This window comes from Protobothrops mucrosquamatus, unplaced genomic scaffold, assembly GCF_001527695.2.
Source record: "Protobothrops mucrosquamatus isolate PMUCROS unplaced genomic scaffold, P.Mucros_1.0 scaffold2088, whole genome shotgun sequence".
Lineage (NCBI taxonomy): Eukaryota > Metazoa > Chordata > Lepidosauria > Squamata > Viperidae > Protobothrops > Protobothrops mucrosquamatus.
The window spans coordinates 39,226-65,135 of NW_015388190.1; positions in this window are offsets into that span (position 1 = coordinate 39,226).

The window sequence follows — 25,910 nt, forward strand, 5'->3', positions numbered from 1 at the left end:
CGGAACGCGGCGGAACCGCGTTCCGGCACCTTTTTCCGGGCCGGCCGCACCGGAAATAGCCCCTCCCACACCGGAAATAGCCCCTCCCAAATTTTACTTGCATTCCTGTTCTCTAAAGGGGCGGTCCTAGGGTTTGATGAGGGCGTGGCCAGGTTTGAGTTCCGCCACCTTTTCTCCGAGAAAAAAAGCCCTGGCTATTACTATTACTATTTCTAATCGCATTTTACGGCTTGACAGGGTAAAATATCACACAATATCCTTAATCTTACAAGCTAGCAAAATAATGCTCAGGATCATCTAACACAGATTGGATGGAATTAAATTCCCTACATGGAAAGGGCGATGCAAAATATTCATGCTGGTTTTAGAGAAGGCCGAGGAACAAGAGACATTATTGCTGATGCATGCTGGATAACTGGGAAAGCCAAAAATATCAAGAAAGAAGGCAATATGTGCTTCATTGGTTATAAAAAGGCCATAAGCTTTTTTTTGACTTCATCAAGCTGTAGAATGACCTTAGGAAAATTGTCCTCATGAGAAACTTATAAGCAGGCAGGAAGCCACAGCTCAGACGGAATATGGCAAACAGTCTGTTTCCAGTTTGGCAAAGGAGTGAGACAAGGCTGTATGTGCTCTCCATATTTATTCAATTTATGTGCTGAATAATTCCAGAAACAGTGAAACAAATGGGACTAGGAATGAATGTAAAGAAGACCAAACTAATGACAACAGGTAGCAGCCAGTCTAAGAACTGACAATGATGATATTAAAAGGATGGATATTTTCTGCCTTTTAGAATCAACTATTAACACTAAAGGAACCAGCAGTCAAGAAATATACCACAGACTATCATTTGGTAGGACAGCAATGAAAGCCTTGGAAAAGACATTAAGATGTTGTGATTTGTCTATACATAAAAAAGATCAAAATCATAGGAACAATTGTTTTCATGCAGACTCTATGGAAGCAAAATTTGGAGTTTGAAGAAACAGGGTTGAAAGCGCATTGATGCTTTTGAACTCTGGTGCTTGAAATGACTCTCAAAAGTACCATGGATAGACCAGGAAACAAACAAATGAATCATGAAACAAATCAACCCAGTGTTCTCACTTTAGGCACAAATTATCAGGCTCATATTATCATATTTGGGATACATTATACAAAAATTTAACTCTCTTGAGTAGTCTATAATGCTGGGAAAAGTGGAAAGAAAGACAAAAGGATGACCAGCAGCAAATGGCATTTAGGTGTTTTAAAAGCAATCTGGGGATGGAATTATCTGTATGATTGCTATGTAATTGGAAGTAACTGGAAGATGCAGAGTCAGTGGCTTTGTTGCTTACTGCAGGATTTAATTTTCTTCTGTTGTTGCCTGTATACTTTGTTATGTTCTGAAATGTGCCTTCAGATTCTGGTGGAATATTACCCCTACAAAAGAGGTTTCTGTTTTTCTACCTTAGGTTCAGGGTACTTGGTTATGTCATCTGAATTGATCACAGTTATTTTTTAGCTTCTATTATATTTGGGGTAGCAGAACAGCATTTTTGCTAGCATTGTTTTCAATTACATATCTTGCCGTTATTCTTAAGTATTTCTGATCACTTATAGTTCCCAAGTTTGTTTTTTTTAAAAAACAACAACCAGTGGGAAGAGATCCCTCATGATATTTTTCCACGGTATTTAATTGAAACATGAGGAGTCAAGGAGGCCATTGTGACTGGGCAATAAAAATCAGGACTATCCCTTCACTATCTTGGATATGTGCATGCACTTAATTATCTGGAATGAAAGTACAAAATAAGAAGGATCATTTAAACTCGGAGCATGAAGGTCTGTCTTGCTGATAAGCTTTATATTTGGCAGAATTGAATTGCCAAATATATATTTCTGTTATAGGTCTTACAAAGTGGGATCACTTACACTGAGGAGAGTTGCTCTTAGTAGCAGGTTTGTTAGGAAAACTTTTTTTTTTTCATGGAACAGCTGGCTGGAGCTGGGGAGTCAAGAGAGCGGTGATCCCTTTTTAACAGGTTGGTTGAATTGAGTGAACCCAGTAGCCAGAGGAAATCGTCCCCACTTATTTGTGTGGCTTTGTTGGCAGACCTAACACCAGCAAGACAATTCACACTAATTGGCACGCTTGTAGCAGGCTGGGATGGGGGGGGGAGAAAGTAGCTATAGACAGAATGGCCCAGGGAGCTTGAACCTGCTATCCCACAAGAAGAGGAAGAGAAGAATGAAAAATGGTAGAAGAAGCAGATGGGAGGGAATGTGCAAAGAAGAAGAGGTGAAAGGAGGTGCACCAGATGGGAGCCACAGGGAAGAAAGGGATAAGCAGGGGGAGCAGAGGGGGCTGAGCTGTAGGATGGCAGGAAGGTGGGCATTGTGGGAGTAAAAGAAAATTAATGGAAAAATGGCAGCAGGAAGAGATTAACATGAACAGGAACTCTCTGCTATCTGCTTCTGTGCTGTATTTAGACACAAGCACACACACACAAGCACACACACACACACACACAAACACACACACACACACACAAACACAAAACCTTTCCCAGCAAGCAAGGAAAAGTTCTTTAGCAACCCATTTCCCCCCCCTGCCAGCTCTTGCCCTCTGAGCATTTTTGAAGTCCCAACCCTTGAGCAATGGCGATTTTGATCCTGCCGCTGCCTCCATCCTGAGTTGGTGTGTGAGCTGGAGGTATTATTAGGAGGCTTTAGTTCATGGGTTCTTCTGGCTCTCTGCAGTTTCCATGGCAACCAATCCAATTCAGTCCCCGTTCTGTTTAGCTACAGCAATTCTCCAGAGGTTTCTTGAGAAAATGTGTTTGTCAAAACAATTTTATTTTTCCCCCTTTGGGTCCTGCTTAGCGACATCTCCAGTTAAAAGATGCAGGAGGTGGTTCTGGGCTGTTGCTTGGTAAAAATGCATGCTTTGTGGGGCTGCAAAAGACAACACAATTGTGAGTCCATTTTGGGGGGCAGAGGATCCAATAGGTTGGCCTAATGTTATTCCATGTGCAATGGCATGAGGTAAACTGGAGCGAACCCTTTAATGGAAACATGGATGTGGGTATACCTTCACTCCTATGCCTCCCTGAGGGCTAATTAACAGGAACCGGGGAGAAACTAATCTGAGACCGAAGAACACTTAGTTGCTCAGGGCATTTTCCCTGTTGGTTCTTTATCTGTTTGTGAAGTCAAAGCATCTGGCTGAGGGGCTCTTAACCTTTTTGTGCCCTGGACCCCTTTGAGAGTCTGGTATTCTCAGAAAAAAATGTATTTAAAAGCATAAAATAAAATATTAATTGCATTACAGAGGAAACCAATTATGCTCAGATATCAAAATGTTTTTTTTAAAATTAACAAATGCATAATATAGTAATATACATGCTTCTTAATTAATCCATTAAATCAAAAATAAGACAACACCCCTCTTAGGATATAATTTTAGAGAGATTTATTGAAGCCATCAAACATATTTGGAGTCTAGATAAATTGTTTTGTCGCCTATATAAATTATTGAATGAAAAGTTAAGTTTCAGTTAGGGGTTAGAGAAAGTAACATAATTATTTCCCCATCTAAGTTCACAGATCCCCCCCCCTGAAATCTACCCACAAGGTATGCCAGGTTAACAAACCCTGATCTAACTAGGGCAGAGACAGACACCAGAGCAGGTGCCTTTCAGAGGTTTTGGACGTCAGTTCCCATTATCCTGAGGTAGTTTGGCCTACAGTGAGGGATTTTGGGAATAATAATCCAATATATCTGGAGGGGCTACACCTGAGCAAGAGTTGTCTAGTTAACATTCAGCAAAATATCTGCGCATACAGCAAGACAGTGACAATTACATTTACAGTACTTTCTAAAAAAAAATTCTATATCCTCTATCCACTCTACTTCTTGCTGCTTTTTTTCAGTTGTTTTTTTTGCTGTCTTTGTTTTTCTATACTTTTCCTGCTCAATTCTCACTCTTGCTAAAATGGATTCAGTTTCTTGTTCCTCAAGGCTTTGATTCTTTTTGTTCAGCCCCCCCCAATTGCACTATTGCAATGTCATTTACAGCAGAATAAGCCATGAAAGTATCTCTCAGCAATTGGACCATAAGAATTATTCTGCTAACAGATGAATAAGTTATCTTTATTTTTTCCAAAGCTACATAATGTTGGAAGCAGGATATATTTGCTTGGGTCTACGAACGGTGCCCAAACTGCAGTCAGGTGCATGTCTAGCTTTTTTCAGTGAAAGCTCTGTGTGTGAGAGTCTCTGTGTCAGCTCAGTTAATTTTATAAAACTATTGAGGTGAAATGTATTGAAGAAAATTCCAGTGCAGCTCCTTGATTTGGGCAACAAACAGGACAAGCTTGAAGGAATGGGTAATAATAAAATTTCTGTAAATTTGACAAAGATCATTAGGAAAACAGTTAAGAAGAAAAAGGGAGGATGCAACCTTGAATTTTTGACCCACCCTCTGGGCACCTTTGCATGGATCAAAGGAAGGGAGGAGAACAAAAAAGGTAGGAACTACCTTGTGCTGTTTTTCTCATGTAAATACTGTGATTGATGGTCTTGTTTGTACATGTTTGATCTCCATGGATAATAGTAACTCAAGGAGATGTTGCATCAGGGAATCCTCATAGAACACAGGGGTCAAACTTGATCGCCTCACGTGATGTATTGACATATCGGGACGTTTTTTGTGTGTGTTTGCAGAGCCGGGGTGGGTGTGGCCTGCATGTGACACATCCGGCTCATGGGCTGTCAGTTTGACACCACTGTCATAGAAGAAAGAATTGTATTTTTCTTGAAACATGATTGCAAAGGGCTCTCCTTTAGCTCTGGTTTGTTTAGGGACTTGTTTGACAAAGCAAAAGGAACAACTTATTACAGATTTTCTGCATCAGTTTGTTATTGTAGATAACATATCTTTGAGAGTTGGTAAAAAAAAAAGTTCTCAATGTTTAATTATACTTTAATGTGACCAGTGGAACATCTGATGTGGTGGGCAGAAAAAGAAGTGGGAGCAAACAGATATGAGTTGTTTTTATTCACGGTGACACTTACACATGATAATGTTGCCATGCCTCTGCCATTGTGCCTTCTCTTCTTCTCAGGTGATATAGACAGCAAATCCTGCTTTCTTGCCATCCCTTGAAAACCAATATTTCTGCTATGTTTCTGCTATGGATGAAATTCACATTGCAACCAGTCCCTCTTGTGCCTGTGGGCATTTCTTATTCTCATTGGCACACTTCTTGGGACTAATTTACACAGCAGCTTTATGATGTTCATGTCTCATGCTGAACCCAGCTGGAAATGAGACTGGCTTAGAAAATTCTTGTCCAGATCTCAGTCTGTTCCTTTGCTGTGTATGGACAGAATTGCTAGTGTAGAGTATGTCTCCTGATTTTAGATTCCCTTGCTTCTTTTCTTCTACTCTTGTACTCTTGCTCATGCTGGGAAAGTAAGCATCAATCATGTTCCTTTTGGTGATTTTTGAGGACAACTTTTTCCCAGGGCTCTCCCTCTGTTTTGGACAGAAGTTTATCAGTTGTACAAAAGAATGTACAGAGTTTTACCATTCTTGCTCCTTTCACTTCAGCTAGAAGTGAAACTCATAGAACTCTTGTCATCAACTTCTTACCATTGTTTCACCTTTCTATGAATGGGTAGCAGGTGGGGAAACTGCAGTTTCACCATTCCAGTTTCTGTCATCAACAGTCTTCTCAATCATTTGCCCAAAGCAAAATTAGTCTGGGAAGGCCCTTTTATTTAAAGGGACCAGTTGCCTAGGATGAAATGGCCATGGAAGGCGGCAACCTGTGACTGGAGAAGAGTACACTCACCATAGTACACATCTGCCAACCCAAATGAAGGCATTTGCCTACAACAAAATGAAATGAAGCAGGAAGATCACACAGCCCTGCTTGTACCAATAGGTTAGAAAACACAACTTTTGACATGGGGCAAGAGGGAAGGAGCTGATGAACTGAACCTGTCCACGGTGTACTAGAGTCCTCCAGAAATGGTAGGTGACTGTTTTTTCAATATGGCAAAACACAAATGCAGAATCTTCAGCTCTGTTTGCTGAAAGCCCTTGCTGTAATTTTGCTGGGTTGTTACACTATCAGGATTTGTGGAGTAATACATTGCACAGAGCATACTATAAAATCACCACAATAAAGGTTTTCTTCTTGTTTGTTTCCCTTTTTGTTTCTCAGAGCATTGGGAAGTCAAAAGCAGGGAGGTAAACTCAGCCACTGGCAATTTTAAAACAGAGATTGAGTGCTGAATGGATGAAGTTCTCAGAGCTTAACTTCCGTAGCTCGGAGTAAGGAATGATTGACTGAAAATACTCTCTGTCAACTGATGCTAAATGTGTTTGGGACTTGCATATGGCAGGGTGTAGGGATTGTGGATTAGGTTTACAGTGTATTGGGAATGATTTGCAAATGATGGTGGCACTGCAGAACTCAGCATCTGGAACAAAGGAAATGACCGAGACAGATTTAACCACATTCTCAGTTGTCCCACATTATATTCTCTATTTGAGAAGTGCATTATTTCACTTTAAGTTGTAATTCAGATGAAGCAAATAGCCCTGCAGGAACTCTAAAGAAAAATTATCTTCTGTTACATGTTGGCTAAGGGCGGGCAAGATAACCATATGGAACTTTTTATTTGGTAAATTACCAAAGAGCAAGTTGAGAAATATTTTTCTAATGGGTTCAACTCTGGAATGCATTCCCAAGAACATCCCCAAATGGCAGACCTACCCGCTATTAGATACAGATTTCTGAGCTACCATCTAGATTTTTGCAAATGGTCACCGGCAAGGAGCATAATACATTTTGAAACTAGAAGCATCAGGGTAAAAAAATGTAGAAATAACACTCATGACTGTATAATCAAAACTTGAAAAAACCCTTGCAATTTATGGATCCAGCCCTTGGATCAGGGGTCTTTAAACTTGGCCCTTTTATGACTTGTGGACTTCAACTCCCAGAATTCCTCAGCCAACGTGCCTGGCTGATGAATTCTGGAAGTTGAAGTCCACAAGTCATAAAAGGGCCAAGTTTGAAGACCCCTGCCTTGGATAGTCTAAGAGTTACATATCAATGTATCACTGATAACAACCTTTTTCTGTTGGGTCTTCCTCTCACACTAGGAGTCCAGCTGATGAGCAAGACAAACTTAAGTCATCCTTAGTTGTGCTGGTAAATAAGCTTCATTTTCCTCTTTATTCTGACAGTTTAGTTGTACCAGGTTAAAACAGCATTTTAAAATAGAATTCAAAGATAGTCCCAGGGTGTATAATATGTGTTAATGCTTCACAAACAATTATGTTGGATGTAAGGTCAATTGATCAGTAAGTAATGGGTGGGTCTGAGTAGCATTTATTGGCTATTTCTGGCTGATACAAACATCCCCCCCCCAATCTCTACTCTGTCACATTTCTGCTCTTCTCTGGACAGAGCAGCCTTGTCCTGGTGGTCTTTCAGAGTTACAGCTCGACTACTCAGTCTGTGATATTGTGTATGTGGTTTAACATTTGTGTCCCTTACCAGTTTATTGCCAGGGTGTTTGTGTGTGTGTTTGTGTGTATGTGCGTGCATCTGTGTGTATCATTCATCATCATTTTAGCCATTGTCTAGCCACTGCAGGATGAAGGTCTCTTCCACATGTTTCCAATCCCTATGGTCCTGAGCTTTCTTTTGCCAATTGGGCCCACAATACTTGCTGATGTCGTTGATCCATCTTGTTTTAGGTCTCTTTTGTGGATGCTTTTTATCAAGTGGGATCCATTCTATGACTGCCTTGGTCCACCTGCCATCAGTTCTTCTTGCTATGTGACCAGTCCATTTCCATTTCAGTTCTTTTAGTCTCTTGATGATATTGTATGCTTTCGTTTGTTCTCTAATCCATGTGCAGGCCTTTTGTATCTTGCCTTGTGATGCCGAGCATGTATCTTTCCATGGCTCTTTGTGCTATTCGTAGCTTTTGAGGTTAGTGTCCATGTTTCACTGGCATATGTTAGAGCAGGTAGTACACACTGATTGAAAACTGTTTATACATCTATCTGTCTGTCTGTCTGTCTGTCTGTCTGTCTGTCTGTCTGTCTGTCTGTCTGTCTGTCTGTCTGTCTGTCTGTCTGTCTATCTATCTATCTATCTATCTATCTATCTATCTATCTATCTATCTATCTTCTTTCTTTATATAACATAATACACACAAACAACCATTTGTCCGAAATGGTGTAGGGTTTCCTGCCTGAGCAGGGGGTTGGACTCGATGACCTCCAAGGTCCCTTCCAACTTTTTATTATTATTATTATTATTATTATTATTATTATTATTATTATTATTATTATTATTGTTGTTGTTGTTGTTGTTGTTGTTGTTGTTGTTGTTGTTGTTGCTGCTGCTGCTGCTGCTGCTGTTATGTTATGTTATGTTATGTTATGTTATGTTATGTTATGTTATGTTATGTTATGTTATGTTATGTTATGTTATGTTATGTTATGTTATGTTATGTTATGTTATGTTATGTTATAAAGAAAGAAAAGGAAGTGTAGGGAACTTGTCAATAAGTGTGCTGCTTGTGATTCAGCATCCTTTATACATCTCCAATCTGTTGTTTTTCCCTAACTTTATTCAGGTGGCAACAGAAAGGGGCATAGGAGGAGGGGCACCAGACAGAGCAGTCAGGCTTGCTTTATTCATGGCAGTGCACCATGACTGGTGGATGTTTTTCCTGTCAGCTGACAAGCAGAAGAGGGAGGACAGCACAGCCATAAGAATCACTCAATTGCTTTAGTGATCACACCTCACACATGCAAAATGAGAAGATCACCATTTGACCTTGAGCAGAACAGATAGGAGAGGGACTGAAAGGGCAGCAAACTTCATGCTAGCATAGTTTTCCGTTGACTCAAAGATGAATGGATAACATTTTATCTCAGCAGTGAGGAAAGGTTCTGATTCTGCACAGACCTGAATAAGTCCTTACATTTGTCGTAATTTTTAGAATATTGTCCTACTGTTTTGTAGTTGCCAATTTGAGGAACTAGGCTCAGACATTCATGAGTGATTTTTCTTTTACAAAAGATTCCTCACTTCAATGAAAGTCTTCTCTCTCATAGTTATTTACAGGATTTTATATTTAATTATTCACTTTGAATTCTTCTCTGTGTCTCTCTTCCCCTTCTCCTCTTATTTCTTTCTCTATGAAAACAAACAAAAACAAATTACTATCAGTTAACCAGGAATATTATCTTTCAACGTATATACCATCAGAGAAAATGACATTCAAATTGCATAACAATAACTCAAACATTTGCATCTATTTTTTCCTTCCTTTTCTCTTGTAATTTCTCCTTCCTTTTCTCCTGTAATCTCTTCCCCATCCTTCTCTTCCTCCAAGTCATTTGAGGCTTTTTCTCTCCATATTTTAATACATAATATTTTAAAAATTCACCCCAAATTTTAATGTTATGGAAAATTCTTAAATGTTCAGTGTGCAACTTTGATATATTCATTCCTTAAAACTGTTATCAAAAGCCTTTCAGATTATGCTACTAACATAAAACAGCATAGACCCCACCTCCCTATACGTGGAGGAAGTATTTTTTTAACAATAGTATATACAGTATATTGTAACTTGCAAATGCTTGTGTGCATTAATTTAAAAAGAAACCCACTCTACATACAAAATATTGCCTTTGTGGGAAATAGTGACATGCAAGTAAATAATTTTAAGGAGTATGGAAGAAATAGCAGCCATATAAATTATATGGTTTGCCTAAATTTTCCTTGCACTTGTTAGAATATAACCATCTAATATGCTACAATAACTGCAAAACAGATTCAGGTCTTGTGGGCCTCGTAATTCAGTGCTGTTGCTTTACAAAGCATCACTGGTGTCATAGAAGTGTTCTGTGGAACTATAAAGTTCTATAGTAAACATCCATTCTTTAAAATCTGGACACATCCCACATATAAGTCCTTGTCACCATTAACTGTTCATTGAGCAAAGTATTGATTCATGTTTCCTTCTAAGCTCACTTGTTCTGACATTACCCAAAACTTTGGGGAATTTGTCTGAAGACACATGTCTGAATGGATAGAATTTAAGGGGAACAAATTTCTCTGCAGTGACTTAATCCTGCGACAAGAATTCTGAAAATTGGACATCATATTTGTCACTGGTTAGTTCAGCAGATTGTATCCTTTCATCTTACTTTACCTTGTTGGCCTTGTTTTTTTTGTTTTGTTTTTTGTTTTGTCCTTCTGAGTTTGTTCTTGTTCTTACTACTACTGTTGTAAAAGTATTGCAATTATGACAAGAGTTCTGTCTGGGACAAAGAATGCATCATGTAGCCAAACCTGTAGGCCAAAGAGAGAGAATACAACACATTGTCCTCCAAATATCTTGGGCAACAATATCCATAATTTCTAGTCAAACTGACACAACTGTTTTTGGTTGGATTTTGGTGAAATTTTAGGAAAACAGAATGTGGACAGCTCTGAAACCACAGCATAATTCTCTCTACAAGAACTTCCATATCATTGTTTTTCTTCCCACTCATTTCCTCACAGCTTGAAACTGAAACAATCGAGAGAAACTGTGAGCCATGCCCTGCCCACTTGAACAATGAAGAGTATTACTCAATATCTTCCCCCTGAACTACTGCCATGCCACACAAAAGGAAAATTGCTAATGCCCCCATCACATGTTCACTACAAAAAAACCTCTGAATATTTAGTATGAGGGGACATTTTATGAAAAGCCACCATTCCCCCTATCTAAAAGCCTCTTGCAAGCTGTGAAGATGAAATAACAACATATTGCCATTTTTGCAACCAGAACTTTCTCTAGTAGCTGTGAGTATGGTTTTGTGATGCTGCACTAGCAGAAACTCAGTAGAGAGGGAACAAACTAAGACTCTCATTATGACTTTCAACTGGGCAAAATGATGCATCGTAGGGCAACAGTTTTTGAACTAAGGTACCTCAAATGGGCTAACTTACAGAATGTGACCAAAATCTGGGACCCATTACTCCCAAGGGAATGAAATTTGGGGAAGTAGAGGTGGCTTCCTGCTATGGTAGTTACACGATCTTCATTTTCAATATTCTGTGACAGTTTCCCAGCCAGTCTCCCAGTCCCTCACTCCTCCACCAAGTAGTAGTCACTTACATCCCTGCTGTGAAGGGAAGGGAAAGGAAGGGAGGGAAGAATAGAGAGGTGACAAACCTGTCTAGGCCCATGGCACCACCACTCTGTGCACACTCCCAACCTGTGCCTTGCATGCCTTCCTTGACCCATGCAGCACCTCTTGGGCACACACATACAACCTTCCTCCAATTGTCCATGACTGCATAGCACCTCTTGCAAACTCCCAAGCATCCCAGGCACCCTTCCTAATCTATGCCATCCCCAGCACAGCACCTCTCACACATCCTTGCAACCCTCATGCATTTGTTTTGACCTGTACCACCTCATCATGCACCCTACCCATCCTGCATAGCACCTACCAGGCCCCCTTCCTGTTCTATGGCACCCACCCACATGACCTACCCAACCCATGTGGTATCTCTGGTGCACCCCCACACATCTTTCCCAACCCAGGTGGCACCTCTTGAACACTCCCAAATATCATTCCTGACCTGCACCTCCAGGAAAGGAGGTTTCTGATGTTCCCTGCCAGGTTCCCATAAGGAAACTGAGTGGGGAAGTTGGCAGGAAGTTAGAAATCGCTCCTACTCCCACTGCTTTTTTTGCCTACCTTTGGTCATTCTGTTTCCATACTTAGAAAAGGAAATAATCTCTGAAATAATCACCCAACAACACACAGATGGCCTACTATAGTCTAAAATATTCCAACTGATAAGATATAGAAAGCAGAATATTGAAGGAATGGATCAGGGAAAGAGAGACGCTAATGGTGACTTAAGTCCAGGAACCAGGAAATGACTGACCATTGGGAAAACTGATTGTCCAAAAATTATAGAGTCCAAAGAGAATACTCAGCTTTCAAATAATTTGGACCTAAGAGAGAAAGAAATAGATTCTCTAAATTTAGTAGTGTCATAGTGTCTTGTAGAGCCCTTTATCTACTAATCTCTCACTGAAAGAAATTAAAACATAATGATGCAGCATAATTATTCATTTTTCTTTTTTTAAAAAATGAGAACTCCCTTCCTAAATAGAGGAAGGGAAAAATATAATGACAAAGCTGCCATCCCCAGCTGGATGCCTCTAAACTTGTAAAACTTCACCTCTCAGAATTGCCAGTTTGGGTCTAAAGCTCTGTTGCCGTTTTATAAACAATCACATGCACAAATTCATTTGTTGCGCATATATTTTTTTTAAAAAAATATCTTTTACAACCTTTCACCTCAAAGTTCTTTTCATATGTTTTATATCTCAAGATCCAGATTCAGCTGCTCTTACATCTAGAAACAGCTGGGGAAGAATATAAAGAACTTCTGCTAGATGGGTTTGCATTATTGCAAATTCTGAGTTGCTACACAGCATGATCAATCAGCTGGAATGAATCAGCCAGGGCGGAGACGATTTGGTTCTGCTAAGACATGCTGTCAAGAATCATAGAACCTTCAATTGTATTGAGAATAAGGGCCTTTGCAATAAAGGTCTTGTTTTACTGGGTGTAGCAAAGAAAGATTGCAAACTCCTCTCTTGGCTACTAATCAGAGGAACCCTTCTGAACGTCTGTCTAGTCATGGAATAGTCTTCTGATGCATGCCTTTACCAGACCATACGTTGTCACTGGCTCTGTTCTTGTCCCATAGCTAGTAAACAGGGAGGGAATCTTGCAGAAGATCAGCATGGAGAATATCCAAATGCCCTTATGCATTGAACAAAGACAAATGGCTTTTATCAAAGTCCACATACATTTGGTTCTGACCCACCTACTACTGGCATGCAGAGCTTTCGATGAAACACTACAGAAGTAAAACCCTGCCCACCCTTCTTTCTAGCAAAAAAACCTCTGGCTGCTTGGAAAGAGAAAAATTCCTTTCCCAGATGGATAACGGTTCTGGAGACCATTATATAAACAGTCAGCTGCAAGTTTCTCAAACCTGCCTATTTGCAAACTCCTGAAGACTAGAAAGAAAACCAAAAGGCCTCCACCCTAATGTACAGAGGGATGTTATTGGATAAAAATGAAAAAATGGTTGTGCTGCTGGAATTTTTGTAATGGATCTCCATTCCCCCCCCCCACCTTTCATATCAATAAAGCTTTACTAAAAAGAAGGCTGAGAGAATCTTGCTGTGAATTGTTTTTTTTTTTTAGGCAGCTGCCAAACAGCCTGACAGGGATGTTCATAAGGAAACCCTGAAGGGCAGCAGCTTTCCTCTACTATTGGCAGAATCATAGTGACTTAAGTCAAGTTTGTTGAATAACTCAACATTAGCTAAACAATGAGTCCCACTTTACAAGCCACAGCAACTGGGTTCACAGAGCAGATTTACCCAGAATCTAAGATACTACTTAGAGCTTTGCATGATGCATGCACTCTATTTATGGGCCTCTGTTGCGAGTTTCAAATGAGGGATTCCAGGGAACAATTATGGTTCATTGTTATTTTATTTAATTTTATTTTTAGATTGTTTTCATCCCATCCTTATTATTTTTATAAATAACTCAAGGCGGTGAACATACCAAATACTCTTCCTTCTCCTATTTTCCCTCACAAGAACAACCCTGTGAGGTGGGCTCAAATGAGAGAGAGTGACTGGCCCAAAGTCACCCACCAACTTTCATGCCTAGAACTCACTGTACTGCATTCCAAAGCTCAAGGGCTGGCTTTAAGTTTCAGCAGACAGATCTGCCACTAGCACTGCCCTGGTTCCAGCTTCAGCATCTAGCAGTGGCCTCAACCACAAAATCTTCATGTGTGAGTGTGAAGGTTCATTCTCCGAACTTGTGAGTTGGTTTCCTAACATTTCGTTACCAGGCTAGGTAACATCTTCAGTGGAGTTTGGGATGTTTAGGGGAGTTTAGGGGATCCCCTAAACTCCGCTGAAGATGTTATCTAGCCAGGTAAGGAAACGTTCAGAAACCAACCCACAAGCTTGAAGAACAAACCTTCACCCTCATCCTACAGATATTCAGCAGTATGGCGAATCTTCATATGTGCCCAATAAAACTGGGATGTCCTGCACTGCAGACAGGCTCACGTATCTGTAAATCTTTTGAGCAGAGGGGTCATTTGGTATCAAAGGAGAGTGATGAGAGCAATTTGAATTTGTGGTAAGAGTGGTGAAAGTATGGTGAATTTGTGAAGAAAGCAGAAAGGATGAGGAGGAGAAAGTTCTGAAAATGGAGCAGGTGGGATGTGGTACTTTTATCCCTTATCCTTTGATCAAATATCCTCTAGAGTGAAAAAGAATCACAAGGTTTTCTGCAAAGGAGAAGGGTAGGGGAAAGAAAGTGTTTGGAGATAGTAGGTCCTAGGGAAGCTAATCATGCTGTCATATATCATCATTAATATTTTTTCCTTGATGCAAAAACTTTCCATATTAAAAGAAGACACAGCACCAGGCTGGTAGCATCTATATTTCTTAGCACATCAAACTACTCCCTAGACGAATATCTGTGTAAATTATAGATCAAACTCTTTGCACTTTCTGTCAGAAAGACCGTGATCTGGTGCAAGTGGAGCATGTGTGTATTCCAGAGTTCTCAAATGAATCATGGGGAAAGAGGGTAAGCTCAGACCATCTCTCCCCAAAACAGTTGAGAAAGCAAAACAAAGGAGGAGGCTGATGAGGAAGTCTTGAGACAGTGGCATTCACTTTATGCCCTTGCGAAGAAATGTAATTTTATTAAGCATGTCCATCTTGACAGGAAGTCTCCTTGGACTTAATTAAATGGAAACCAAGTGTTCTGATCCATAGTGAAATAGCTTGTAATCAAATTTGCAGTAAATTATTCTAAAATAGTGTGTTCTACTTCTTCATCAAATCCCCACCAGATGGGAAAAAAAATAAAAATAAAATAGCCACTGAAGGGCCAAAACACTGAAGGTAGGATGGAAATTTCACACATTGTCCTATCTTGGGTAAAAAAAAAAAAAAAAACTCAAGTTGCCTTTGCACAACTCTTGGTAATATGAGCTTCCTAAGTTAAAAGTTTCTGCCTCATAATGATGCTGCATGAATATCCACTTTTATTTATTTATTTTCCCAAGGAATTCATTTCTAAATCTGGCAAGAGAAAAGAAAAGTTTGAAGATAAAACTGCAGAGTATAACCTCAGGGCACAAAGCTCAGTGAACATTTAAAAAAGAACATTTTGGCCTTTTAAAAAAAACCCTTCTTTCTCTTCAAAGGCAAAAATCATTATTTTATTCATGATCCTTTGAAAGGAAAATGCTTTAACACCTTACTAGCTACAAGCTCCTGCATATGCTTTTCCAAGTGAAAGGTCCAAGGTCCAATCCCTGTTATCTCTATTTGGGACTGGAAAGCATCCTTATGAATTATTATCACTCCAGATAAACATAATTTTCCCAACCTTGATGCCTTCCACTTGGGTGGACCTAATTTCCCATCAACCTTGGCTGGCCTCAGAATTCTAAGCAGGTTTCATTTGCTCAGGACTTGGAGGGGAGATTGACAGAACATTCTAGAGCTGTAGGCTAGAGTGGGAGGCTGAAGAAACATCCCAGAATAACACAATACTAACACACTTTTATTGTTGCCAATGAAGTTATATGAACATGTCATGAAGCCCAGAAATTGAATCAAAGGAGGCTTTATTTGTATTAAACTAAGCTTTCCCAAGAGATTTTGTATTCCTATCCTTCTGCATAATTCTGTATGACACACACCATTATTCATCTTTCACATCAGTCATGGTGTGACACAAGGACCTTTCATACTACATTTTAACTATTGGGGTTCCCTGCTTCCCCTGAGCACCAAGTATATTGGATGAGCTGTCTTTGGAACCAAGATTTGACAACTTCTATTCTTTAGAAACAGCATGACAATTTGCACTTATTAGTGCTGGGGGATCATACTTGGCAGCCTATGAGACCACAGTGCCTGAAATCTCCTAGCTTAACAGTATGGATAATATCTATTTTAACAGATTTTTTTGTGGATGAGAAACTGAGCAGTTAGGTTCACCTAGTAAATCTAAACTATAATTAATATTGTTGGAAGAGGAGTGGCCATTTGGTTCAGACTTGCATTGTTAGAAAGAATTTTTAATAAAGATGTACCTGGAAACTTAGTAGGTGGTTGTTTTCAGGAATGCCTTCATTTTATAATCCTGATCAGAGGTCCCTGCAGAGCAGGGGTTCAAAAAAGTTGAGATGGGGGCCATGTGATTGAAGTCTCACCCTTTTTCATATATGGTGTGATGCACTTTGCATAATGTCACATAACCTGAAAGGAAACAGTATGGTGGCTATGTCTGCATCTGCATGTATGTATATGTAGCTCAATATTAATTAACTAGCTGTACCCAGCCACGCGTTACTGTGGCTCAGTCTGGTAAAAGTGTGTGTTGCTTTTATGTCCAACAGATGGCGCTGTTTTTTTAAAAAGCATGTTTTACCTGTCACAGGTGTGACATCTATATAATTTAGGTATATAGAAACACGCATGTGTTCGAATGCAATGTTATGTGAAAATTTCAAAGCAATCGGTGAAGAACTTTCAGAGATTTAAGATTTTGAACAAACGAACATTTACATTTTTATTTATATAAAGATGATAGCACTGAAAATCAATAGTATCCAGCTTTTTCTGGTGCATTTTCAAGCTTTTAATCTGTAGGTGTTCTTAATATTAGCTTTTGGTGCATACTAAAACAAATACAGTGTTTCTAAAAGTGTTTGTTGAAGAAAGCAGAGAAACAAGGATTGAAAATTATGTGAATGACAGAACCTAGATCTGGAAAAGGAACTTGCCAGTCTGAAATCAAATGGAAGGGGAAAAAGCCAGTACCACCTCAGATTGGGAGTAAAAAATATCCATCTGACCACTTTCATGTTTGACCTTGACATTGTTTGGTGGCCATCATGGGTGGAGTCAGGATTTCTTAGGATGTTTTTCCTCTTCATTTTCCTTCTTCATTTTGTAATGCTACAAAGAAATCTCCACTCCACCATCTCAAAGGTAATTTAAGCACTTTCAAATTGGTTTAAATATGTAGAGTAGATTTGTCCTAAATCAGATCTATAGCTTTTTCGTTTCTTTTGCATTTCTGGTTATATCCTCAATATCTTGTAACTCTTTCTTTCAAATCAGATTATATTGCTGTGGCACCACAGGCCAAGCCTGGCCTGGAGCAGCTATGGTGATTCCAGTTACAGTCTTCCCGCCCCATTTTCTTTAAAATGTCTTTGGAAGTTGTGGTTCTTCACAGTCTGTAGCTCTGAATGCTGCATCATCTTCTATAAGAACTCTTGGCAACATGGTTCCTGCTTATATTGGAAGTAAATTGACTATTACAGAGAAGAAATAGATATTGAAGGCTGAGCAAGTGACAAGTAGAGAGGAAGACTTCAAACTCTCCTGCCAGGTGACATAGAAGGTCCAAGGGGAAGGGAAATTTATGGGAGAACCTTGTCTCAACATATGTTCAATCATGTTTTCTACTCTGTGAGTGTAAAATATCAAGTTTCATAGTTTCTCTTCAGAAACATTGTTTGAGTCAGTGTTCCATTTCTCATGTCCAAGTATAATGAGCAATAAAACCAGACCAGGGGTGTTAAACGTCCAGCCCGCGGGCCGGACGCGTCATCAAGAAACGGCACCCACCCCATTGCCGGCAATGGAGAAAAAGCTCCGATACGTCGCACGGCGTCACCTGACGTCGCGAGTTTGACATATCTCAACTAGACTGTTCATTTTAAAAAATTCTTCAGCTTTCTCTTTCATATTTCTTGGAGATGAGGTATTCCATTCAAAGGCAACTTTTAGCATCACTTGTGGAAACAATATATGGCACATCCTTTCTCTATGTAAATCCTCTGGGGGACCAAGCAAAGTCTCTCTGCTCATACATTTTTAGTTTGCCAGTTATTACTTAAAAACTCTATTCCCTTGCTACATTAATCTGTTGTGTCCCAGATCTAACTAAGCAAAAGGCTTAGGCTCTGTTACTTTTGTTGATCGCACCAATCTGGTCATCCCAGAGGTGCTTTTTCAGGAGGCAACTGGTCTTTCTTGTTTTTCTTTGAAGATGTTTTGCTTCTTATCCGAAAAGGTTCTTCAGCTCTGACTGGATGGTGGGGAATGGAAGGATTTATATTCTTTGTAGACAGCTGGTCATTTGCATTCTTTTAGAGAGTTGTTGAGGCCAATTGGAGGTTTACCTGTGTCCTCCGGGTCTTCCATTCCCCACCATCCAGTCAGAGCTGAAGAAGCTTCTTGGATGAGAAGTGAAATGTCTTCAAAGAAAAACAAGAAAGTCCAGTTACTTCCTGAAAAAAGCACCTTTGGGACAATCATGACCTGGATGATGAGAACTTCCATAGACATGCACCAATCTGATGAAACTATCAAGGGACATTATTGAAGAGAGAATCTGGATTTTTTTTTTAATCTGGAGGGCTAAGAGGAAAAACATTCCATTCATAGAGTACCAGCCCACTGGTGAACACATCTATGCTATTTTAAACATAGAAATTTCTAGCCTCTGTTTGTAGACAGCACTTCTTCCAGCTTAGAAGCATCATTATCACTTTCCATCAGCATGCTTAAATAATTCTCCTTTAAACTAGATCAGCGGTTCTCAACCTATGGGTCGCGACCCCATTTGGGGTCGATCAACCATTTCACGGGGGTCGCCAAGCAAGGCTGTCCGCCATTTTTTCCCCTTTTCTGGCGGGTGCCTTACCTCCCTTGAGCTGGGCCAGCTGGTGGTCGGCCTGCTCCGTCTCTGCCGCTTGCCAGCTACGCCTCGGCCGGCGCAGGGGGCGGAACCACGCATGCGCAGCGCTCCCGGGCAGGGAAAATCCTTGACTTACGACCGGTTGGGTAGTCCTCGATTTATGACCGGTTAAGTCCTCGACTTACGACCGGTTTAGTCCTCGACTTACGAGCGGTTGGGGGTCGCGGCATTAAAAAGGTTGAGAACCACTGAACTAGATAATGAAACAGAACTAGATGGAAGGGGACACAAGCCAAACAATCCAGCACCGCTAAGGCTGATCTTGCTTTAATCTGTCTCTGAAGCAAGGAGAGGAAAAACTTGGTTAGACATGATGAGGAACCTACTTTTTCACTTTTTTTCATTGCTCCCTGGTTGCTGTGACATTGTTGTAGGACTCAGTTATATGTAATTTGAGTATGATTTTCCAACCAACTATAAATCCACCAAACAGTAGGGCTGTCCAGTCCAACCTTCATCAGCTTGCTAATTAGGGCATCATGGGACACTTTGTCAAAAGCTTTGCTGAAGCTCAGATAACATCATATGGAATGCAATATCATGCTCTTACTTAACTTTTTAACATTAATTAACTTTTAAAAAGATGAAAGATTTATATAATCCAAGGAGAAATCAGAGTAGCAAAATAAGGGCAGGACTTGTTCTTCAAAATCTCAACTTCTAAAAATCATATTTCATTTGTTTCAAGATGCTTATAGATCAAATGTTTTATAAACAGTACTGAAATCTATTTTTCCCCTATTGTTTTCCCACAGGTGCATGGTTTGCTTTTTTCTCCCCCTGGATAAACCAAATGTTGATCCATTGGCTGCAACAGGTATTGACTGATCAGCTTGTTGCTGAAGCCTGACATTGTAAGCTGAGAGAGAGTGGTCTAAAGCAGACATGTCAAACACAAGGCCCGGAGGCTGGATGCGGCCCGCAGAGCGGTTTCATATGGCCCGCGAAGCCATCCTGGAAACAGTGAGTGAACGGTCCCCACTGCCTTGGCCCTGGCCCAGGCCGGCCAGGAGCCAATGTACAATTTTGTGGTGGCCATCTATGCTGAAACACATTCAGTCTTAGCTCCACAAGGCTGTCTGGAAACAGCGAGGAACCAGCCCCTGCCGCATCGGCCCCACCCCCTGGGTGCATGCTGGGGAGGTGTCACCCTTTGTGAGGAATGAAGAGGTGGACCATGCCTTGGCGCTTGCCCCGGTCCCACCCCCTTCTGCCAGAGACCCTCAAGTCTGTCCCACTCCTGCCCAGACCCCCACAGGCATCCTTGACACGAACGATGTAGAGCTGGCCATGCCCACCCAGTAGGCCACACCCACTCCATCCATGCCCACCCAGTAGGCCGCACCCACCCTGCCCCCCCGCTCCCCTGAGGGCAACCGCAATGCTGATGTGGCCCTCAATGAAATTGAGTTTGACACCCCTGGTCTAAAGTCACCCAGCCAGTTTTCATACTTAAGGCAGGACTAGAACTCACAGTCTCTTGATTTCTAGCTCAATGCCTTAAACCACTAGATCAAGCTGGCTCTCATAAACAGTTTACAATACAGATACTGAGGTCAAACTAACTTACTGAGGTCAAAATGAATGACGTATATCTCTTTAAGGTCTTTTGTTTTTCATATTTTAATGATAGGGACATTTGCCTTCATCCAAAATTTCTCAGGGGCAGACAGAGAACTGAGAATCTATCAACAAGATTGTTCAGCATCATTTATGCTATTCCTATGGACCCAAATGAATTCATTCATTCAACGTACTTAAGTCATTCCTGACACTCAAGTTCAAATCAAATATACTGTAAGTCCTCTTCTTAGAGAAGACTCAACCAAAATAGGATTTGAACAATGGTACCTTTTCATGCCCTCTATCTCTATTTCACTGTTTCTGATTGCTTTGATTTTTTCGTATTTTTTTTAATAGATATGAAAAGATTCTTTTTGTTCTACCAGCCCAGACAGGTGACAGCACCTAGTCAACCTTGGCTGATCTCAAAAATATAAGAAGATTTGTTTAGAATGTGGATGAGATTTTACATACCAGCAATAGGATAGATTGTAAAGTAAAAACAATAAAAAGGGTCATGGAAGAAGACCCATGTCCCACTCCTTGTTGCCAAGCAAAGTGCATCAGTGCATCCATTAAGTCAACAGGAGTTGAACCTTTCCTTAAGGAGACTTGACCATTATTTTATTATTATTTTAGTGTTCCTCTTCAATCTGATCTTATAATAAGATTCTTTTAATTCTTTTAATTCTTTTAATATACCCTTTCTGAATAAGTGTTTTAAAACAGAGTTTCTTTCTAGAACAAAAACAAGAAAGAGTGAAAGGGTTTATTTAGGTTTTGCTCATCTTTTACTTGCAACTTTGTTGTTATTCCTTTCAATCCTTTGTCTCCAGTTACCCCAGCCTACATCTAAATTATTCATTTTACTCTTAGATTTTGAAGCTTGAAATGTGCAAGACTCACAATTCCCTATCAAAGAGAAGGATTCTGTCCATACATGCAGCTGAGGTTTGATACAGTTTTGAGCTGTATCAAAACTTTTCTTCCCCCCCCCACCTCCGCTTAACCTGTGGACTAGATTAACTAGTCTGTGCTCTCAACTCTCTTCTTCCATTTTCTCTCTCAATTTTTTTCTTTGCCCAATCTAAGGTCATGCATGTCCCAGATTTACCGTTTTTATTTTATGTATTAGATTTTTATCTCTCTTTATTATTTTATAAGTAAGTCAAGATGGAAAACATACCTAGTTCTAATTCTCCAGGATCCAGGAGAAGAGATTTCTGTGCTATAGCACCAGCTGTCTCGGACCATCCTCCCCACCCTCTGGGTGTTTGCCACCACCCTCCTGTCATTTTGCAGGGGCCTGAAGATCAGGCTTTGCCAATTGGCCAGAAGACCCAGTAAGGGAACTCATCACCAGAGGTGGCTACTGGACTAACTAGCCGACCCCACTGTCATGGTTCCGAAAGGCAGAGACAAATAAAGCAGAACTCCAAGGCTTGCAAATTCCTCAAAGAACATGTTTATTAGTTACAAAGTATCGGCACGGTCAAGAGTGAAACCAAGTCTGGATACATATGTAACAATTCCCCAATCAAAGTTAAAAGTCCCACCCATAAAACTATGCAAGCAACTACATCCCCCTATATAATTATTTGGTGGGCTTTTTTTGCAACACCCAGCCTGCAGTCTTGGGAGCAACCGATGACCTTGGTTCCCACAGGACTAAAAATTATTTTGACTAGCGAAGCACCTGGGCAACCCCCCTCCCTCTGTTCTATGTGGCAACCTAGAATGAGAAGAAAAATGGCTGTACCCATGCTCATTTATAGAGTTGATACCCACCTCCCTTCTCCATTTCCTGTCTCCCCCTCCACCCAACTTCTTTAATTTCATATGGTTATATTTCCATTGTTTATTTTTATTGTTTTATTCCTTTGTTTTGTTTACATTTTTATTTATTTTTTTTCTGTTTTATTGTAAGTCACTCAGAGTAGCCCTACGCAAGAAGGGAAGCAAATAAATAAATAAATAAACACTCCTTTCTCCTCTTATTTTCCCCACAGCAACAGTCCAGTAAAGCAGAGGTCCCCAACCTTGGCCACTTTATGATTTGTGGACTTCAACTCCCAGAATTCCTCAGCCAGCCATGCTGGTTGAGGAATTCTGGGAGTTGAAGTCCACAAGTCTTAAAGTGGCCAAGGTTGGGGACCCTTGCAGTAAAGTGACTTGGGCTGAGAAAGAATGACTGACCCAAAGTTATTCATCCAGTTTTTCATGACTAAAGCGGGACTAGAACTCGCCATCTTTTGGTTTCTAGGCCAACATCTTAACAGTGACTATTAAGCCAGACTGGCTCTTCATGTTACATATTGGCTTCCCACACAGTTTGTTGAAACCCTAGTACCAAACACTTAATGTGCAATAATATCTACCTCCACAGCAATCTTCCTTTAAAGTTCCAGGTCAATATTTACCCACATTTGGTAGTTCTTTCTATATATTCTGCCTACCTCTCTTGTCTGGCCAGGTTAGAGACACACATTTCCAGTGCATTTCCTCCACTGTGATTAGGGGTGTAAAATAAAACATCATACCATTAAATAGACACACAACATTGCATTTCTCTCTATGAAACTGCCCTGCTTTAATTTTAGTTTGTTACCAAGGAAAACTACGGTTTATTCCCTGCTGGGGCTGTATCCTTTGAGTCACTGTATTTTTGTTCCCTGTTACTGGCACATCCCTTGTCTTTTGCATCATGCTGGGGGCCTCCAACTCGGTTTTTGTCACTGCCTCTTGGGTCTCTCGCCTCTTCATTATTTCCTCAAGCAGATTTATTAAACCATACCGTGCCATATATTACCTTACCCTGGCTCCCCCTCCCATCTTATTATCTTCTATTGCTTCTCATTTCATTGCTTTTGTAGCATTATATCCTTGTCTTAATGCTATTTTAATAGAGTTCTTGTATCTAATTTCCTTATCATTAAGTTATTGCTGTCTAACTCATTGAAGCTGTTGCCTGATGCTTCCCTTTGGGGGCATCAACAAAATGTCTCTGGAATTATTGTGCAAAACAGTAGAAGAGAGGGAGAGAACATCCCAGCACATTCCTTTTTTTCTCCCTATATCAGTGTTACCTATATTCCGAGATATCTGTAAGATCAAAAAAGTCAAGATGGTGGTCACACTGGTGCCACTGAAACTCTGCTTGTTTTTTATTTGCCTCGACTCATATAAAGCTTCAATCACACATGCCTGCTCTGTTGATCTTTTTGCCATACCTTGCACACATTCCTACCTGTATTGGGGTTCCTCCAATCTTTTGAACTTACTTTCCCCTTCTTTTATCTCTTCTACAACCCTTCCCCCCCCCCTTCGGTCAATTTCATCTTATTTTCCTCAAGAAAAACAACAGTTTTGTCAGGTTTTCCCTTGATCTGATAGCTGCCAATTAGTGGAATCCCTGTTTTATTTGGTCTCTCAACTTCTAGAATTACATTGTGGCCTCCCTCCCTCCCTCCCTCCATAGTTCTTTGCTCCTCCCCTTCCTGTGCTGAAGGGCTGGTGGAAAAGTTGGTTTTGTCGCACTCGTCCATGCACACAAACACACATTGCTCTTATTCTTATTCCTTGTTGCAAAAGCAAAATGAGTGGGGTGAGAAATGAGAGCAGGGTGTTGGCTGGATCGCTGTTTTCTGCACTTCCATATTGGCTACCGCATGGCCTTTCTATCCTACTTTGCCTCATCCTCCCTTGCCCCAGAAAATAGCAGCAAGAACATCTGTTGGTGTAGAGATGCTGCAAAGGATAAGATCAAGACCAGCATTTTGCAGCAGTCCCTACAAGTGCACAGCCCTGGGATGCTCATTTGACAGCCCACAAAAACTTGCGAGATCCACCCACTTCTCTTTGCCACCCAGCTAATTAGCCATTAACTAGTGACAAAGAATGAGTTGCTTTTTCCTTGCCACTACCAGTGAAAAACAGCCATCTATTAAAGCCATGCATGTCATAAGAACAGAGAGGCAGCTCTTATAGGGCAATTAGGGTGCAATTAAACTCATAAATCTAGAATGGTTCAGTGACAGTCCTCTTCTAGTGTTCAGACCAGTTAGCCTTGGCTATTAGGGAAAAGATGATCCCACAGTGTCACGATCCCAAACAACCTGTCTCTTAGGGAGACTTTCCACCATTTAGAAATTACTGACAGAAACCTGGAACTTTAACCTGGGACTTTATTGTTGATTAAGTCATAGGCTATATCATAATACAGAATATAAAACATAGGAACATAGAATAAAATATAAAACATACAGAATATAAAACATTAATGAAAACCATTGAAAATAAAAGAAGCAGATTAAATAAAAAGAATAAAATAAAGAATGCAGATTATGTTTCTGTGTCACCCCTACCATTTACCCGTATCAGGCCCATATATGCAGATCTCAGTTGAACTGTTTTATTCAAATGAAGGGCCTATGTTGTTTTAATATAAGGGTCCCAACAGATCGTTTGTCTAATGTGCAGTCCAAGATAATGTTCTCTCTCTTTATATTCAAACCCAACAAACATGGAAGTCCCTGGAAGGCTGTGCTAGAATACTGGTTTAAAAGAAAGCAAGCAAAGCAGTCGGTCATGATTATTACTTGAGGGGGAAGCTGTTAAGCAATTCCAGGCTATAGTTTTGATTGGAATTTTTTTTAAAAAAAGAAATCCTGGAAGTAGGCCATGAAAAAACACTTTTAACTGTTACAAAATAAAAATAACCTTTACTCTTAGAGAACCCCTTCATTGGCCATTTCAATGCTATTTATAAAAATCCAGGAAATAGCCAACTGGAGGCCACCCTCTCCCCCCCACAAGGAATTCATATCTGGGCGGGTTTCCTATTATCTATTTGACATGACATCATTAATGCTCCTGTTGTTGTTTTTTTAAAAAGACAAAATTGTTATGTTCTCTGGTCATCAGCCTGATTTTTTTCTTAAAGACTAGGGTTTGTTTGTTTTTTTGAGATGGTGTTTATTTTTCAACTTTAAACACAATGGCATCCCCAGCCAGTGTTAATTGGCAAAGCATTATTATCCATACGCCTGGTGGTATCATAAACCAGCAACCCGTGTAATAAGAGACTTGCTGAGGATGTGGTTTTCTCGAAGTAGTTTTCTAAAAGCTGCCCCTAAAAACATATCCTTCCTCTGACTAAACACAATTTTTGTTTGAAAGCCTTTACCCTTCCCTGCAGCTGCCACTCCTTTATTGCTGTTAGCAGATCATTCAGTGGTATTTGTTTGGGGGAGATAGCCCCAGATCTTTGTGAAGTACAACTCCATGTTCAGAACTAGTGGGTAATTACAGCCGGAAAAAATACATCTCTTTCCTTTTTTTTTTTTTTTCAGGAGGAGGAAATGTAAGTGATCAATCTTTGCTAGAAAGGAGAAAAGAAGCAGAGTA